The sequence below is a fragment of the Miniopterus schreibersii genome (assembly GCF_964146895.1).
Source record: "Miniopterus schreibersii genome assembly, chromosome: 12".
Lineage (NCBI taxonomy): Eukaryota > Metazoa > Chordata > Mammalia > Chiroptera > Miniopteridae > Miniopterus > Miniopterus schreibersii.
In genome coordinates, this window is record NC_138112.1 from 4,503,769 (window position 1) to 4,524,577 (window position 20,809).

At 38.0% G+C, this 20,809-nt stretch overlaps 1 protein-coding gene across 7 annotated transcripts in view; it reads left to right on the forward strand.

The window, feature by feature from the left end:
• SIK3 (SIK family kinase 3) overlaps window positions 1–20,809 on the forward strand; it is a gene marked incomplete at its 5' end in the record, with an annotated part of 260,849 nt that overhangs the window by 105,060 nt on the left and 134,980 nt on the right. The gene's annotated exons all lie outside the window — the stretch shown is intronic.

Consider the following 20,809-nt stretch of genomic DNA (forward strand, 5'->3'; position numbering starts at 1 on the left):
GCAATTGCCCCACCCTGCTGGAGAGCCTCTTGCCCTACCCAGAGGAGTTTCTACAGCCTGAGGCTTGTTAAAAGACTGATAACAACCAGCCACCCCACCCTGTGGAGCTTCTACAGCCTGAGGCTCATTAAGAGAATCAGATTAACAAGTCTGCAGACTGAGGCAGATCTCAGGGTGCTCTGAGTTTTTGCCTGATCTGTTTTGGCACCTGGGCCTTAGAAAAGCAGACTTTGGTGTTCATCTGAATCCTGTCCAAAAGCATCCAGCCCCAGCAGTGGAGACCTCAATGCCTGGGGTTGTTGATAGCCCCAAACAGGGTACTCAGGGCCAGTCACAAAGTGTGTCTGACATTGGCCTGTACCAGAGACCCTTCAAAAAGACTGAGGATCCTAGAAGATCTACCTAACATTTAGCCAAAATGGAAGACCAAAAAAACAAGCCCCAAATGAAAGAACAAGAGAAGTCTCCAGAAAAAGAGCCAAATGAAACAGAGATAAGCAACCTCTCAGATAAAGAGTTTAGAATACTGATTGTAAGGATCCTTAACAGCATGAAAAAAGATGTGGAAACTATGAAAAATGACCAGTCAGAAATGAAGAATGACATAGCAGAAATAAAGAATACATTAGAAGGAATAAGCAGCAGATTAGAAGAAGCTGACGATTGCATCAGTGAATTAGAAGACAGAGTAGAAAAAAATCACTCAATCAGAGACCCAAAAACAAAAAAACAATTAAAAAACAGGAGGACAGTCTAAGGGAGCTGTGGGACAGCATAAATCGTAACAATATTCGTATTATAGGAGTGCCAGAGGAGGTTGAAAGTAAGCAGGGGTTAGAGAACCTGTTTGATGAAATAATGGCAGAAAACTTCCCTAACCTGGTCAAGGAAAAAGGCACACAGGTTCTGGAGGCACAAAGAGTCCCAAGCAAGAAGAGTCCAAAGAGGCCCATGGCCAGACACATCATAATTAAAATGTCAAAAATCCAAGACCAAGAGAGAATCTTAAAGGAAACTAGAGAAAAGCAAACTGTAACCTACAAAGGATCCCCCATAAGGCTGTCATCTGACTTCTCATCGGAAACACTACAGGCCAGAAGGGAATGGCATGAAGTATTCAAGGTAATGCAAAAGAAGAATCGGAAACCAATACTACTCTATCCAGCAAGGCTATCATTCAAAATAGATGGTGAAATAAAGAGCTTCCAAGGAAAAAAAAAAAGGTTAAAAGACTTTATCACTACAAAACCAGCATTACAGGAAAGGTTAAAGGGACTGCTATAATTAGACATAGAAATAAAGAGAATGAGAAACACCTATAAAGAAACAAAATGTCAGGAGATAAATATGTTTCAATAATAACCTTAAATGTAAACGGATTAAATGCCCCAATAAAGAGATATAGGGTGGCTGAATGGATAAGAAAATATGACCCAACTATATGCTGTCTACAAGAGACCCACCTCAGAACAAGAGACTCATACAGGATGAGAATTAATGGATGGAAAAAAATTTTCCATGCAAATGGAAATGAAAAAAAAAGTTGGGGTAGCAATACTCATACCAGACAAAATAGACTTCAAAATGAAGACCATAATGAGAGACAAGAAAGGTTATTACATAATACTAAAGGGATCAATTCAGCAAGAGGATATAACCCTGATAAACATATATGCACCCAATATAGAAGCACCTAAATTTATAAAAAAATTTCTAGAGGACTTTAAGGGAGAGATCGAGAGCAACACAGTCATACTCGGAGACTTTAACACCCCATTGACTTCACTGGATAGGTCTTCAGACAAAAAATCAACAAGGAAACAGTGACCCTAAGTGACACACTAGATCAGATGGATTTAACTGACTTTTACAGAACATTCTACCCCAAAGCTGCAGAATATACATTCTTCTCTCGTGCACACGGGACATTCTCAAAGATAGATCACGTACGACACAAAAAAAGTATAAGTTCAAGAAGATTGAAATCATATCAAGCATCTTCTGGGATCACGACAGCATGAAACTAGAAATCACCTACAATAAACACACTAGAAGACATTTAAACACATAGAGACTGAAAAGCATGTTTTTAAACAATGAATGGGTTACCAAAGAGATTAAGAAAGAAATCAAAAACTTCCTGGAAACAAATGAAAATGAACACACAACAACTCCAAATCTATGGGACACAATGAAAGCAGTCCTGAGAGGGAAGTTTATAGCACTACAAGCCTACCTCAAAAAACAAGAAAAACTTCTAATAGACTCTCTAACCCTACAACTTAAAAACTTAGAAAGGGAACAACAAGAAAAGCCCAGAGGAAGTAGAAGGAAGAAAATAATAAAGGTCAGAGCAGAAATAAATTACAGAGACTAAAAAAACAATACAAAAGATCAATGAAACCAAGAGCTGGTTATTTGAAAAGATAAACAAGATTGATGAACCTTTAGCCAGATTCATCAAGAAACAGAGAGAGGACCCAAATAAACAAAATCAGAGGCAAAGAGGTGAAATAACAACTGACCCAACAGAAATACAAAGGACTGTAAGAAAATACTATGCACAACTATATGTCACCAAGCTGGAAAACCTGGATGAAATGGATGAATTTCTAGAAAAATACCACCTTTCAAAACTCAGTCAGGAATAGTCAGGAAGTCTAAATAGGTTGATAACTGCTGATGAAGTTGAAGCAGTAATCAAAGGGCTCCCAGCAAACAAAAGCCCTGGCCCGGGTGACTTCACAGGGGAGTTTTACCAAACATTCAAAGAAGGATTTACACCTCTCTTCCTCAAACTATTTCGGAAAATCCAAGAGGAAGGAACACTTCCAGACTCTTTTTACGAGGCCAGCATTAGCCTAATTCCAAAACCAGATAAAGACACTACAAAGAAAGAGAATTACAGGCCAATATCCCTGATGAACATAGATGCTAAAATCCTCAACAAAATATTAGCAAATCGGATCCAGCAATATATTAAAAAGATCATACACCATGACTAAGTGGGATTTATTCCAGGGATGCGAGGCTGGTATAACATCTGCAAATCAATAAACGTGCTACATCACAAACAAATGGAAAGATAAAAATCACATGATCATATCAATAGATGCAGAAAAAGCATTTGATAAAATCCAACACTCATTTTTGATAAAAACTCATACCTCAACATAAGGCCATATATGACAGACCTACAGCCAACATCATACTCAATGGGCAAAAACTAAAGCCATTTCCCATAAGAACAGGAACAAGACAGGGGTGTCCATTTTCACCACTCTTATTCAACATAGTGCTGGAAGTCCTTGCCATAGTGGATCAGACAAGAAGAAAACATAAAAGGCATCCAAATTGGAAGGGAGGAAACAAAACTGTCGTTATTTGCAGATGACATGATATTGTACATAGAGTATCCTAAAGACTCTACCAGAAAACTACTAGATTTAATAAATGAATTCAGCAAGGTAGCAGGATATAAAATGAACACCCAGAAATTGATGGCATTTTTATACACCAATAATGAATTCTCAGAAACAGAAACTAAAAAAAAAACCCCATTTATCATTGCAACTGAAAAAATAAGATACGTAGGAATATACTTAACCAAAGATGTAAAAGACCTTTACTCAGAAAACTACAGGACACTGAAAAAATAAATAGAGGAAGATATAAACAAATGGAAAAATATGTCATGTTCATGGATTGGAAGAATTAACATCATTAAAATGCCCATATTACCCAAAGCAATCTATAAATTCAAAGCAGTCCCTATTAAAATACCAACAGCATATTTCACAGATCTAGAAAAAAACACTTCGAAAATTTATCTGGAACCAAAAAACACCCCAAATAGCCATGGCTATCTTGAGAAAGAAGAACAAACTTGGAGGGATCACAATACCAGATACCAAGTTATACTGCAAAGTCACTGTCATCAAAACAGCCTGGTACTGGCACAAGAACAGACATATTGATCAGTGGAACAGAACAGAGAACCTAGAAATTGACCCAAGCCGTTATGGTCAATTAATATTTGACAAAGGAGGCAAGAACATACAATGGAGGAAAGACAGTCTTTTCAATAAATAGTGTTGGAAAAATTGGACAGGTACATGCAAAAAAATGAAACTAGACCACCAACTTACGCCATACAGAAAAGTAAATTCAAAATGGATATGACTTAAATGTAAGGCATAAAACCATAAAAATCCTAGAGGAAAACATAGGCAGTAAAATCTCAGACATCCCTCATAGCAATATGTTTGCTGATACATCTCCTAGGGCAAGCGAAACTAAAGAGAATAAAACAAATCGGACTGCATCAAAATAAAAAGCTTCTGCACAGCAAAGGAAACAATCAACAATGAAAAGGAGCCTACTGTTTGGGAGGACATATTTGCCAATGACACATTGGATGAAGGGTTAATATCCAAAATATATAAGGAACTTATACATCTTAACAAAAGGAAGACAAACAATCCAATTAAAAAATGAGCAATGGACCTAAATAAACACTTCTCCAAAGAGGACATACAAATGGCTAAGAGACATATGAAAAAATGCTCAATGTTGCTAATCATCAGATGCAAATTAAAACCACAATGAGGTATCACCTCACACCTGTCAGAATGGCTCCATCAACAAGTCAACGAACTACAAGTGCTGGCGAGGGTGTGGAGAAAAGGGCATCCTAGTACACTGCTGGTGGGAATGCAGACTGGGGCAGCCACTACAGAAAGCAGTATGGAGTTTTCTCAAAAGATTAAAAATTGACCTGCTATTTGACCCAGCGATCCCATTTCTAGGAATATATCCTAAGGAACCCCAAACACCAATTGCAATGCATCCCTATGTTCATAGCAGCACAATTCACAATAGTTAAGATCTGGAAACAGCCCAAGTGCCCATCAGTAGATGAGTGGATAAAAAAGCTGTGGGACATTTACTCCATGGAGTACTATGCAGCTGTGAAGACGAAGGACCTTTTGGCCTTTGGGACAGCATGGAGGGAACTAGAGAGTATTATTGCAAAGTGAAATGAGCCATTCAGAGAAGGAGAAGTACCAGATGATCGCACTTATATGTGGAATATAATAAAGAAAATAAACTGATGAACAAAGTGGATCCAGTAACACAGAAGCTTGGAACAGACTGAGGGATTTCAGAGGGAAGGCGGGGAGGGGGTTGTGGGTGGGGAGAGATTAATCAGAGAACTGGTATGTTTATGGGCATGGCCCATGGATGGGGACATTGGTGTGGGGAGGGGATGGATGTGGGGTGGAGGGAATTAGTGGGGTTAAAAGGGGGACATCTGTAATGGTCTCAACAATAAAGATTAAAAAAAAGAAGAAAAAAATTGACCACAGACTTGGCCTTAGGAGGTTTAAATGAAAATGACTAGTTGTGCGCAGTGGTTAGTACTGTAAAGTGTGGGGAATTTTGGAAGATAGAGTTGAAAGGTAGGTTGGAGGCAGATTGTGAAATACTATTTGACTTTATCATTTAAGCCACCAAAATATCTTTTTGATTTGATCTTTTACATCAAATTAGTGTTTTGAGAGTATCTCTAAAATATAAAATTATGTGTACTTTATACTGAAACTGTATGATAAATAATGAATTAATAACTTAGTTATTAGTTATTTTACCTGGTTTCCTCCTTCTGCCAAATTTTTAAAAAGCATTCTGTAATAAGGCAATTTTACATAGTCATTAAGAGTTAGTATCTGATACTGAACTCCTAGTCTCCCACTTGTTAGCTGTCCTCTGACTTCGGATGAGCCTTAAGCTTGGTTTAAGTCATTTGTAAAAGAGGCATAATAATGCCTATCTCAAAGAATTGTTTTGAGGATTGGGTTAAGTGAGATAATACATGTAAAGTCCAGCACTTCACATGGAAAAATTATCTAGTAAACAGTAGCAATTATTATTTTGTGATACTGCTTTCATTATAGAAGAAACATTTTGGAATGTGAGGGATTAATGGTTTTGGGAGGTGGAGTTGGTGACCTTAGTAGGTAAGTAGATTAATTAGGAAATAGGTTAAATACTGCTTTATCCAAAAAATACTTTCAGGTGACAGGGGCATTCAGGGTAGAGAAGGAATTTTGGCAGGGAAGAGAATGTAATCATTGGGTTGACTTTAAAGTTTTGGAGCACATGAGTGTGATATTCAGGAGGTAATGGTTGGAAATATAAAGCCTGGAGATACAGATGTGGATGTTATTACTATCTGATTGGACATACCTGGGTTTGGGGAGAGTGGTCTAAGCAGAGAGAGCCTTAAGGAAAAACAAATGTTTGAGAAGTGGGAGCCTGTCCAGCCACGGTGGCTCAGTGGTTGAGCTTCAACCCGTGAAGCAGGAGATCACGGTTTGATCCCCAGTTGTGGGCTCGATCTCCAGTCAGGGTGTGCAGGAGGAGTCCGATCAATGACTCTCATTGTTGATGCTTTTCTCTCTCTTCCCCTTTCCCTTCTTCTCTCTGAAATCAATAAAAACACATTAAAGAAGAAAAAAAAAAGAATTGTGAGCCTGTCAAAGAGATTATCCCTTTTTGACTCTAAGGATATAGGTATATTTTTCCTGTAGTCTCAAAGAAACTAAAGGAAATTAATGTTTTCTTTTTTAAAAAAATGTACTTTTTTATGTATTGCCAATAAAATAGTCTTTACTATTACACTATGGTTAATTAGACTGTGTATTCTGAAGGCGTGGAAGCTTAGATTTGTTGTTTTACTCATTGTGTATAGGATATATCCAATTTTGGTTAGCCTCTGACCATTGGACCTCATTCATAGCATTTTCTCCACTTTTCTCTCAAAGGTTGTGGTGGGGGTGAGGGGGGCGGGTTGGTGTTCATTCTTTGAACTTGGGAAACTCTCTGGTGTTGGTAGGTTTCCTCCTCATGTCTAGACACTTGGCCTCTATAGTAGGTTTTTTATTCAGGAAAGTTCTCACCTCTGAATTGTAGACCTTGTGCAGATTTACTGGCAATCGACTAGTCAGGATCACTACAATGATTGGTGTTGGGAAGTACCATGCTGTATTGCCACGACGAAGCTTGCATAGTTAATGCCATCAGTCAGTCATAGCCTTTTCTTTACGTTGTTTCACCATTAAAATATACATTATCATACAGCCTTCTCACAGAATGTCTGCTTTTTTCAAGTTTTTCTTCTGAATGAAAGGAAGAAAATTATTTTGCCACTGTCTTCAAACTGAAATTTAAATTTCAGCAGCTTTGGATTTGATGTAATAAAATATTAAGAGACTCAGAAATTGCTCTTGTAAGTTTAGATTGCTTACTTCTCAGTCTAAAGTAGGGTTTAAACCTTAACCCCTATGTATGATTTTAGCTACCTGTTTGAGTTAACTGTCAGAAACTATCTCGCTTAGGTTAAAGATTTACAGTTGTTAATTGTCTTGCTGTATTCTACTTGGAATTTTAATTTGGAAGCCCACAGTAATACACATTTAACAATTCCACAGGGTCAAGTCTAATTTTTCATTTTAATTTAATCAGTCTTTTCCCCAGGATACTAATTGAAAATAACTTGAGTTGCCTTTAGTTGTAATTAATAAGTTTTATTACGACTTGGTGATACTGTATCTTTTTGGTCCTGGAGATCTCAGGGTACTGACCTTGTTCTTGATCTTTAGGAACTTAAAAGGATAATTTGAATTGGTGTCCAACCAGTTTGTCTTCAAGAAGGGTAGGGGCAGAGTACCCAGTTGCAAGTTTGTGTAGCCTTTAAATAAGTGTATGGTGAGCTATGAAGTTAGAGTGTTAAATTAGCTTCTGGCCTGTCCACATTGCTTCCAAAGTTCACTTTGCATTTTAGAAGTCCTTACTGATCTTAAAGTAAATAAAGAGAATTGCTTGGAAACACAGATATTCTGAGAGACATTTGAACTTGCAAAAATAAAGAGTGCTGAAGGCAAGGTGCTACTGGCTGGGCATTACAGACTAGAAACCTGCATTTAAATGTTAAACTGCTTGGGTAAGATGACATGTTTTCCCTCATATCTTCTCCCCCCCCAAAATGCAATGTGTCTCCTTGCCATTATCCCACAAAATAGAATACTCTTTTTTTATTTTAGTTTTATTTGGAAGAGGGACTAGAGTCTGGATTATTTAGAGGCAAGGAAGGAGAATTGAGGTCTTTTCAATATTAGATATTTCTGTCTAAGACAAGGCATATGTCTTCTTTTAGGTCTTTTACTAATTAGTGTTTTGTAGTTTTCTCCATAAAAATTTCACACATTTTTGTAAATTTTCCCCTCAAGGTTTCTGATAGTTTGTGGCTATTGTGAATGTGTTTAAAAATCATTATCATCACATTTTCTTATGTATTAATGTTGGTATATTAGAAACTTTTGTACTTAGGCTTTACTTATCCATATAGTCTTCAGTTTCATCATCTAAGAAACAAAGGGATTGGGTTAGAATAAGACATTTATAAGGATCTTTCAACTGTTAACATCATGTGGTTCTGTGCCTCTATATACTTTGTGAGGTGAGTGGGAGTTGTACCACCCAAACTTCAGATAAGTTCTGTGAATATAAACCAACGCAGCTTTGTTAATAACTGTTAGCATGTATTTAACATACTTCATTCTCTGCATAATGAGTCTTTAACATCTTGAGGTAGAGTGAATACTTACCATTAAAAAAATAACCCTCAAAAGTACAGTTTCTTATTCTGGTTGAAATGATGTACTATCCTCACCCTGCAGTTTAGTTTGTTACTGTGTTAGTTTTACTGCATATGTTCTCTCCTAAAAATAAATGTCCTTTAAACCATAGTTTTTATAAATATTTGCATCTCAAGTCAGATTTTTCCTATAACATGGATTTTATTAGAGCAGGTTATGCTACAAGAGCTTTCCACCACACGTTCATTCTCTTCCCTACCTCTGTCTTAAGGATCCTATGTGCAGTTGTCAGGAGGTTCCATTGGGAATGCATAGTATTCTTGAAGAATTATTTTAATATTTATTTCTGCTGGGTGGAGGGAAGCAGATGTGTATTTGTAATCTCTGAGAATATATTCAGTCCTAACTCCCAAATATACCTGAAAAACAGGCCATCTTTTATAAAACCATAGGTTATATAAGTTTCTGTCTAGATGCTGGCCAGGAATTTCTTTCAACAAATCGAAATAGCCAAAGAAAATCCCCCCCCCTTAAATATATAATTATTATTTAAAATTTTTAAAAATTTATCTTTATTGTTGAAAGTATTACAGATAGCCCCCCCTTTTTCCCCCATTGATCCCGTACCCCCCACATCCACACCCCTCCCCCCAAGGTCTTCACCACACTAATGTCTGTGTCCATGAGTTACACATATATGCTTATAAGTTCTCTGATTAATCTCCCCCCCCACTCCCCCACCCCCGCCTTCCCACTGAGATTCATCGGTCTGTTCCATGCTTCTGTGTCTCTGGATCTATTTTGTTCCTCAGTCTCTTTTGTTTATTAGATTCCACATATGAGTGAGATCATGTGAAGCTGAATCAGGAAGAATCAGAAAACCTGAATAGGCCAATAAAAACTGATGAAATTGAAGCAGCAATAAAAAAAACTCCCAGCCAACAAAAGCCCTGGTCTGGACAGCTTCACAGGGAAGCTTTCTAATTCTTTAAGTTGTAGGGTTAGATAGTCTACTAAAAATTATTTTTGCTTTTTGAGGGAGGCCTGCAGTGCTGTGAACTTCCCTCTTATGACTGCTTTTGCTCTGTCCCATAGATTTTGGGTTGTTGTGTGTTCATTTTCACTTGTTTCCAGGAAGTTTTTGATTTCTTTCTTGATCTTATTGGTAACCCATTCATTGTTTAATAACATGCTATTTAACCTCCGTGTATTTGAAAGTTTTTGAGTGTTTTTACTGTAGTTGATTTCTAATTTCATGCCCTTGTGATCTGAGATGCTTGATATGATTTCAGTCTTCTTGAACTTCTAGAGACTTGTTTTGTGTCCTAACATGTGGTCTGTCTTTGATAATGACCCATGTGCACTTGAGAGGAATGTATATTCTGCAGCTTTGGGGTGAAATGTTTTGTAAATGTCAATTAAATCCATCTGATCTAGTGTGCCATTTAGTCACTGTTTCTGTATTGACTCTTTGTCTGGAATATCTATCCAGTAAAGTCAGTGGGGTGTTAAAGTCCACGACTGTGACTGTATTGCTGTTGATTGCTCCCTTAAAGTCCTTAAGGTTATTATTGATATGTCCTTATTTACTGCTGCTTTAATTCTTTATGCCTATGTTTCTCTCTCTGTTTCTTCTTATAACAGCAGTCCCTTTAACATTTCCTGCAATACTGGTTTGGTGGTGATAAGCTCCTTTAGCCTTTTTTTGTCTAGGAAGCTCTTTATTTCACCATCTATTTTGAATGATAGCCTTGCTGGATAGAGTAGTCTTGGTTTCAGGTCCTCCTTTTGCATTACCTTGAATACTTCATGCCATTCCCTTCTGGCCTGTAGAGTTTCTGATGAGAAATCAGCTGACAGCCTTGAGGGAGCTCCTTTGTACGTAACAGATTGTTTTTCTCTTGCTGCCTTTAATATTCTCACTTTGACTTGAATTTTTGGCATTTTAATTATGTGTCTGGGCATGGGCTTCTTTGGATTTTTCTTGCTTGGAACTCTCTGTGCCTCCTGAACTTGTGTTACTTTTTCCTTTAAGTTAGAGAGGTTTTCTGCTATTATTTCTTCAAACAGGTTCTCTAATCCTTGCTTACTTTCAACCTCCTCTGGCACTCCTATGACGCAAATATTGTTACTTTTCATATTGTCCCACAGCTGCCTTAGACTGTCCTGTTTTTTTAATTGTTTTTTGTTTTTGGGTCTCTGATTGATTTTTTCTACCCTGTCTTCTAATTCACTGATCCTGTCCTCAGCTTCCTCTAATCTGCTGTTTATTACTTCCAAATGTATTCTTTATTTCTGCTATGTTATTCTTAATTTCCTTCATATCTTTCCCATAACTTATCCAAAGATAAGTTTCCATATCTTTTTTTCATGCTGTTGAGCATCCTTACAGTCAGTATTCTGAACTCTGTATCTGATATATTGCTTGTCTCTGTTTCATTGAGCTCTTTTTCTGGAAACTTCTCTTGTTCTTTCATTTGGGACTTGTTTTTTTGTCTCCCCATTTTGGCTGCCTATTTGGGTTTGTTTCTATGTATTAGGTAGATCTACTAAGACACCCTGTCTTTTTGGATGGTCTCTGGTGCAGGCCAATGTCAGACGCTGTTTGTGACTGGCCTTAAGTACCCTGTTTGGAGCTATCAACAACCCATGGCTTGAGGTCCCCTTTTTTGGGGCTGGGTGCCTTTTGACAGGACCAAGATGCACACCAAAGTCTGCTTTTCCAAGATCCAGGTCCAGAAGCTGATCAGGCAAAGACTCAAAGGACTCTGAAGTCTGCCTCTACCTGTAGGCTGATTAATCTGATTCTCTTAATGAGCCTCAGGCTGTAGAAACTCCATGGGGTAGGGTGAGAGGTTTTCCAGCAGGGTGGGACAATTGCTTCCCTATCTGGCAAAAGCTGCTTGGAAGGTAAATGTCTGCCTCTGCAGTCTGGGGGAATGACTTGGCACAGGAAACCAGAGGGGTGCCCTCTGAGCTCTCTCTTGATAGCTCACAGCCGTAGATTCTCCTCACATAACTCCAGTTCACTCTGCCCTCCCTCTGCTGGAGCCCAAGGTGAGTGGCTGCACATGAAACTTGTGCATTGGCTCTTAAAGAGGGTGCTTGCATTTCCAGATGCCTCTCCCTGGCAGACAGAAACGTGGATGCTTTTCACAGCCAGGTCTTACGTGGGCACCTTTCTCAATTCTGGTTTTAGACCCCACAGTTCTCACTGGGAACCCCCACAGCTGAGATCTCCCCCTTGACCTTTAGCTGCTACCTTTGGGAGTCCAGCCAGCCCTCTCACCTCCGATTTCCTGCCCGTCCCTATGTGGTCTCCACTTTTCTTCCTAGGTTATGAGGGTGCTCTCCAGCTCGTCTTCAGTTGCAGTTGATTAGTCAGGATGGTTTTTCTATATTTTAGTTGTTCTTCCAGTTTGGTCCTGGGAGAGTGTCAGTGTAGCTTCCACTCTGCTGCTTTCTTTAATCGTCTTGGCCAACAAATTTTAAGCCTCATTTAAATAGGGTTCCAGAAAATGAATTCAGGGAAAAGGTTGGTGGAGGTCATACTGGGGTGGCACTGAGCTAGTACTAGTATGTATGTATGTTTGTATTTAGATTGTGGTAAAATTAACTTAACACATAACATAAAGCTTAACCTCTTAAACCATTTTTAAGTATACGGTTAAGTAGTGTTAGTACATTCACATTGTTGAGCAGCCAGTCTCTAGAACTCGTCCTCTTGCAAAGCTGAAACTCTATATCCCTTTTAAAAACTCCCCATTTCCCCCTCTCCCCAGCCCCTGGCAACCACCATTGTACTTTCTGTTTCTGTGCGTTTGAACCAGTAGTTATTTTTTGAGAATTTGACCTTTGTGCCAGCTGAATGGATTTTGAGGATGAATTGGAGTGTAATCCAGTAGAACCAGTAGTTATTCTCCAAATCACCATCAGCTTCTGGAATGTGGGATTTGGAAATTGCTGTTCTTTTCACTTGAGGAAAGGTTGATGATGATGATGATGACGACGACGATGACGATGATGGTGATTATGGTAGAGATGGTGGTGATGGTGATGATGGTGATGATAGTAGTGAGTGACTAACATTTATTGAGCACTCATTACTGGCCTGAGGTTGGAAGAAAGGCCTGCTTCTTCTGGGATGAGAAAGAAAAGGCAAGTTTGGATGCATAAGATGAATAAACATGCAAAAGAAATTGAAGAAATTCTTTGTTTCCTCTATCAGGCACAAGACCAGGTTATCTGGTGAAAGTTAGGGGTCTCAGGTTGGTTAGAGGGCTTGAAGAAAGTGACAGAAGTTTGGAATTACTAGGAAACAGGGTAGGAACTTGATCGGGATACATATAATAATAATAATAATAAAAGTGGTAATAACAATAAGAACAGCTAATATCTGTCCTGTGCCATCTCCTGTTATAGGCGATTTATGTTTTAACCTTTATAGAAACTTTATTAAAGTAGTTTTCTACAGAAACTAAGTGGTAAAGTTAGGATTCCAACTTCATTCCCTTGCCCCAAGTATAAGCTCTTTTCTCTTTCTGCACCGTAATGATAATGGGAGTGTCTACTTGAGAATGAAAGCCAGATATTTAAGAGTGTAACTTAAAAATTGTTCTTCAGAGAAAGGAGGAAGAGTAGACTGAAAAGAAAAGGTTTACATCCAAAATATAACAAATATGTTGATATTTTTTTCCACTAAAATGGGTAATGCCCTTGCTGGGTTCTTACCTAACTGAAGTCAGCTACCATAGCCCTGTAGAAACCCAGACCTGATCATATGACTTGAGTTAGATATCTGAAATTATAAACTCATTTTCTCCCTATAGGCTGTATTTCGGAAATACTGGATTGAGGTTAATGCCAGCAAGTTCTTCAATTTCTATACAGGGGGAAATGAGGACCTTTTTATTTGTAATTATTGTTTATTGAATTGGTATTAGTTGTACTCCTTTTTTTGAATTAAGGGACTGTGTTACAAAGTATAAAAGTTATTAACAATAGCATTTCTTTATGCAAGTTCATTATTACTCTAAATAAATGCAAATTTTATAAAAAGAAAACCCCATCTTTCTTAGAATAATAAATGTAAGCTTAAGTTTCTTGTTTTGTTTCTGTTTGACATATATAAAGGTCCTTTCAAATATATAGATGAGCAAATGGAGGGAGGCTGAAAGAGTTTGATATAAAAGAGACCAAAACAGATTAAGTTATAACTGAACCTTTGTGCCAACTAGTATTTTAATGTCCAGATGGACAGACAAACCCTTATTAATTTATAAGGGTAAACTCATCTAGTAAGATCAAATATTTAATTTCTAGGCTGTAATTAATTTATATCAATACCCTTATTACTCCAGTGGGCAAATTTGTTACTGTGTTATGGATTAGATTGACATTACCTAAAACGGTAGAATGTAATTTTGCCCCTCAAATCTCCATATGTTAGATTACTTAAAATTCAGGCGGAGCATTTTCCTCTCCCAGGTTTAACTGTTTTAAACTTCATAATATTTCATTTGCTAAATTGTATCCTGTGTACTCACTCTCTACCTTGTTATGATGCCTAATTCTTTGATTTCAATATTAAGAAAAGAACTAACAATAAGGTATGAGATGAAATACAGTATAGATGAATTCTAACAACATGGTATATGCCAGGTACTATACAATAGGGGTCGGGTTTGTTGAATACTCTTTTCATAAGTAGAAAATGCTTACAAAGATATTTTTGAAGTTCTGCTATGAAGAAAGATTGCTAATGAATGAAAAGAACTTTTTGTAGACCCTGATTTGGGAGTGTGGTAACAGGTACTTTTGGGTTCTATACACAGAGATCCAGGCTAGGAGAATACCTCAGAGTAAAGTTATCTAAGTTTTGTATCCAAAGTTATTAATTCCTTCAATTATGAAAAGAAACCACAGATTGCATAATGGCCTTGGTATTTTGTTGGTATGGAGAAGATGATCTCAGAAGACTTTGGAAGCCTGTGTGTGAAGCCTGTGTTGGGATGTGTGTGACATGTGCCTTTTTTCCGAGTTTTAAATCTCAGCAGTCTTAGACACATTTTTGAAACTGTAGATATCCTAAGTTTGCAAACCCAAACCAGTGCACAAAGCAACTAGTTTTGCCTGTGCCAAGTGCATACTTTGCTGAGCTTTCTAATCTGGGCTCCAGACTTTATACATAGCAAATCCTAACCTCTGTCAAGTTCTGCTTATGAAGCAGAGAGGAGTAGAGAGAGCAAAGATGAAGAATATGGAAATACATGCCATTTATAGGGTAAATTACCTTGCGGAATTTGCTTCCTCATGGACCACTGTTGTTTAGTGGCTGAACTGGAAAGGTCATATTACATAAGATGAAGAATGATAGCCCTGGCCATTGGCTCGGTTGGTTGGTGTGTTGTCCCATACACCAAAAGGTTGTGGGTTCAACTCCTGGTGAGGGCACATACCTGTGTTGCGGGTTCGATTCCCCCGTCAGAGCATATACGGGAGGCAACTGATTGATATTTCTCACATCGGTGTTTCTTTCTGTTTCTCTCCCTTTCTCTCTCTCTCAATTTAATCCTGTCCGTGCTGACTAATGGTTGTAATAGCCATTTCTACTTTGGGATATGTTTGGCTGTCATCTTCTTGAGAATATGGTAATTTGTAGCCATTGCTCTCAGCTTGGTGGGGAGAGCTAACATTTAAAGGCTCTGTCCCCGGTGGCTTACAGCTTTTTTTTTCATGAGCTGCTGTTGCTTTTGAGCTTTGAATGTAATTTACAGTAAGAGTATCGGTTTCAAAAAATGCATGTGAATATTAAATTCACTTAATTCATTTTCATTTTGCTGAAGAGAACTTGAATTTATATCTTCTTACAAGACATTGGCCCCATCTTCTTTTTCTTAACCTTAAGTCATTGACCCTAGAAATATATTTTTCCCCCCTTTGCTTTTCCTTTAAATGAATAAAACTTCCCTTTTTGTGAGTTGTAGTACAGTTTCAAACTATGTTTAAAATATGTACAGGGGTACACAGACCTGAAAGCATTGAAAAGTTATGAAGAGCCTAGGGCAGAAGTTAGCGTGTCTGATAAGTTTAAGTCCCCTCAGATTATTTGCTTTATAGGAAGTGCATTAATTATAGACATTTTCCAAATTATTTCCTTCTAAGGGATATATGCTATTTTACATAGCTACCTTGTAAAAATATAGATGTATTCCTGAAATTACAATTTTTCATAAGAGAAACAGCTTTAAATGAATGATGAGTAGTTGTTTTTCAGCAACATGGTAGATTAGATGCACAGAGAGAAGCTCTTTCTGGCCAGAACATTTTTAAATGAAGGAAAAAATATGTGAATACATATAAAATATATGTAACATTCTGGAGCTCATGCAAGAAAAGCAATTGAAGACCTTGAAGGGACTAGAAATCGTGATTTCATAAGGTAGAGTAAGCACTGAAGGTGGTATTTATTCTGAGGGTTTCTTATACAATTAGAGCAAAAGGGAGGGACACGAATGAAAGAGGAGAGCAGGATGGGAGGCCCTGTTGGAGACTGGCCCCGAATGGTGACCCCTCAGTGGATGAGTAGGATAAAAGATGCCCTGCATACAGACACTCGTTTGTTAATGTTTTGGATTTCGATGGAGAGGTGGGGGAAAATTCTCCCATGAAACTGCCTAAGCAGATGCCTGCACTCACGTGGATTTGCAACCAAATTTCATATTACCTGTGAGGCCCGAAAATCTCTAAGCTGATAACTTAGTTGAAAGTACTCCCAGTTGGTTGTGATTCCCAGTGTTAGGGAAAATCAAATTCAAATGTCTGATTTGAAACACACTTTATAGATAGGCCTGACAGAATTTCTATACATAAAGTTGCAAGAAACATGAATTTGCACAAGAAAATAAGCAACTAAGTTAGATGTGGCAGATTGTCTTTTCCATAGATGGCTGCAACAATATTTCCCGACCCATGTGCTCTTCTAGAACCTTGCTATTCTGCCATCTTGGAATAGTCTCTGTCCCGCTCCATTAAACCCAGGCAGCTTTTGTGACTGCTTTGACCAAAAAAATATGACAGAAGTGCTTTTATGTGATTTCTGAGGCTAAGCCTTACAAATGCCACACATTTCTTCCGTATTTTCCTGGGCTGCTCATTCTTGGAACCCATTACTGTGCTGTGAATAATCCCGTAAAGTCCATGGAGATACTACAGGAGAGGATCTGAGGCCTCAGGCCCATAGTACCAACTCAGCTCCTAGCTGACAGCCAGTGCTGGACTTGTCAGCCTTCATAGGTAAGCCATCTTGAAAGTGGGTCTCTAGGTGATGCCACATGGAGCAGAGACAAGCTGTCCTTTCTGAGCCATGGACAAATTGCACATTTGTGGGCAAAATAAGTGGTGGTTGTTTTAATCCACTTTTTGGGGTGGTGTGTCACACAGTGATAGATAACTCAAACATCAGCAGTAACAGTCAGTCTTGTAAAGACTCCAGATTTTAAAGAAATAAAGGAGGGGATTAAAATACATGATAAAGAGAACTTCAAAATTGATGAGGAAGATCTCAGTGTCAGTAGAACTTCTAGAAAGAAAAAAACATAAGCGAAAAACAGTAGACTGCTGATACAGGTTGGTTAGAGCTGAAGAGTGAAATGAAAGACAGTCAGACCTGAAGAAAATTTCCAGAATTTAGTACAGAAAAAGAAGAGCTGGGACACATGAGGTTTAGTGACATAGAGGATGACAAGATACCACATACTTCTGATTTAGTGGTTCTCAGACTTCTTGATATTTCCGTTACATTCTTCAGAATTATTGAGAACCTGAAATTGCTTTTGTGTGTGTGAGTTACACTTAATATTTGGTCATATTTCTGTATATATGTTATCGTTCAATAAAAAATTTACTAAAACAAAAAGATGACTCCATAGGGACAGTGAAAAGATAAGCCAAACATGAGAAGATGTATTGGGCAAGTTTGTTATCCAGAATATAAAGGAACTTCTCAAATTAAGAAAAGATAGAGCCCGGCCAGTGTGGCTCAGTGGTTGAGTGTTGACCCATGCACCAGGAGGTCCCTGGTTCTATTCCAGGTCAGCACACATGCCTGGGCTGTGGGCTCTGTCATCAACGGGGCTGTGCAGAAGGTAGCTGCTCAATGCTGATGTTTCTCTCTCATTGATGTTTCTATCTCTCTCTCCCTCTCCCTTCCACTCTCTCTAAAATGAACACATTTAAAAAAATGATTACTTTTTTTTAAAAAAGAGAAAAGATAGAAAAAAGGAAATAGGAGACTCATGAATAAGTTTATTTCACAGAAGCAGAAGCAAATGGTCCATGAACATATGGGAAGATCCTCAACTTTTTTAATAATCGAGGAAATGCAAATTAAAACAGTGAGTAACTGTTTGTCCCTTACCTGCCACCAGACTGGGAAAAATGAAAAATAACAGTTGTTGCCTGGTGTGGCGTGGCTCAGCGGTTGAGCATTGGCCTAGGGTCCAGGAGATTGCGGCTCGATTCCTGGTCAGGGCACATGCTGGGGTTGTGGGTCGATCCCCAGTTGGGGGCGTGCAGGAGGCAGATCAATGACTCTCTAATCACTGATGTTTTTTCTCTCTCTCTCCCTCTCCCTTCCTCTCTCTGAAATCAATAAAGATATATTTTTTTAAAAAAACAACAGTTGTTGGAGATGACATGGAGCAGTGGAAACAGTCTCACGGTTGGATGCAACCATTTTGGCTTTACTAGTGATTCCTAAGTAACCCTGGTGAAACTCTTGCACTCATGGCCCAGGAAACATAAGAATAAGTACTGTTCTTAATAGCTAAACATAGGAACAACCCAAATGTCTTAGCAACTGTACAGCAGTAAATAAATCTGGCATATTCATACAGGGGTTACTACTTAGCACAGAGCAGATTAGGCGCCACTACATTCATCTTCATGGAGGAATAGTATAAATATAATAAGGATCGAAAAAGACAGTTAAAATAGTAACATCCTATTTTCATAAAATTTAAGAATAGGCACACCTAAGAAATATGGTGTCTGGTGATACGTATATGGTAAGATTGTAAAGAAAAGCAAAGGAATTATAGCATAAATTTTAGTATAGTGGATATCTTGAGGTGGGACGTCTTTAACAGTGTAAAAATTTTGATGAGCATATTGTTGAAAGGAACCCTGCAGTGATTCTTTTCTAAGGAAATAATTTTGGTAATTATATATTCTTAATTAATATTTTGGTAGGCGTTCTTGCATGTAAACTCCTCCAGTAGATATATTTTGAATTTAATTTTTACAGTTTCTTTGTGTCAGTCTTGTTAAGTAGGGAGCATGCCTAAGTAGAAGATGAAGCTTGGAGTAATTATCTACAAGTTCAAGTTTAGTGGTTGTAGCTTTAGAGTAAGAAATCAGGCCTCTTATCCTGTCTTAAAATTGGCTTACTATTGTTAAAAACAAAAGACTGTTCCTTCGTTTATTTTTTTTGGTCAGCAGCTGAGGTACCCTTTTGCCTGAGTCTGTTGTTTATTAAAAACCTCCATGCATTGACATCTCTTCCTTTTCTTAAGGAATATGAAACCCAATAATTACACACAGACCTGACCTACTTTGGAGGAACCAGAGGACAAAGAAACCCTAGCTTTCTTCATCCTTTTTGGTTAAAAAACAGATTTGGGGAGTCGAGGGTCAGAACTTCTTACATTTATTTTTCTTTGAAGACTCTTAACACATTGTTCCTGTCCCACACATTAGAAATTTCCCCATGTATATTTAAAAGCAAACCCAAATCTCTCAAATTAGGAATCAGCACAACCTGTTTTGATATCTCTGCTTTCAAGCTGCAAACAGGCACACCTTTTATTTAATAGGTGAGGACACTGAGGACTATTAGAGGCAAGGTGATTGGCCCCAGGTCACAAACGGTTCTTAGAAATGGAGTTGAGAATTGAACTCTAGATCTCACCTCTCAATTCAGTGATCTTTTTGCTGTCTCTGATTTCTGAATTGTTCTCCTGAGCCCTAGTGTTCTAAAAAGGTTTGTCTATCTCTGAACCTTATCCTCAGGGTTAACAAGAATAGGTTCTTTTTCTTTTCCTGTCTTATGTATTAAGGTTCCTTCGAGGCTCTGTTCAGAGGGGAAGAGATTCTGCTACTGTATATGTTAGCTTTCCTCCTCCCTACACTGAGCCCTTTATTCTGTGCCGTATTCTACTCAGAAAAGTGCATTCGATTTATTGGAGGCCTTTTCTTTCACTTTATTTCAAAGACTGCTATGTGATCCCTGTAGAACTCTGTGACCCAGACACCTCAGGAAAAATCCAGAGGGCTTTTATTTTATTTTTTAAAGTTATTTTTATTTTTTAATTTATCTTTATTGTTGAAAACATTACAGATGTCCCCTTTTTCCCCCATTGACCCCTTCCACCCACTCCCCTCTATAGGCCTTCACCACACTATTGTCTGTGTCTATGGGTTATGTATATGTGCATATAAATTCTTTGGTTAATGTCTCCCCACCCACTCCCGCCTTCCCTTGAGATTCGTCAGCCTGTTCCATGCTTTTATGTCACTGAATCTATTGTGTTCATCAGTTTATTATCTCCTTTAGAGTCCACATATGAGTAAGATCATGTGACACTTGTCTTTTTCTACCTGGCTTATTTCGCTCAGCATAATACTGTCCAGGTTTATCCATATTGTCCCAAAGGGTAAGGAACCCTTCTTCTTAATAGCTGCATAGTATTCCATGGTGTAAATGTCCCACAGCTTTTTTATCCACTCATCTACTGATGGGCACTTGGGCTGTTTCCAGATCATAGCTATTATAAACTGTGCTGCTATGAGGGAGTAATAATTATTTTTAGTATGAAGTTATTATCAATTAACATTTTAGTTCCTTCCAACAGTCTACATTCTCCATTTTCTCATGTCATAAATCTCATCCTTGTGATTTTCTACATGGAGTTTCTCAGGGTCTGTTATTTTTCTAAAAAGATTTATGCAAATATGTCTATTTCAAATGAAACTATAGCTGATGTCTGGAGAGTCTTTTGGGTCTCTTTGGCAATTAATTTGGGGTCATACTAATTTGCTTAAAAGTAATATTGTCATTAGATCAAAAGAGGGTTCACTAGACAGTGGTA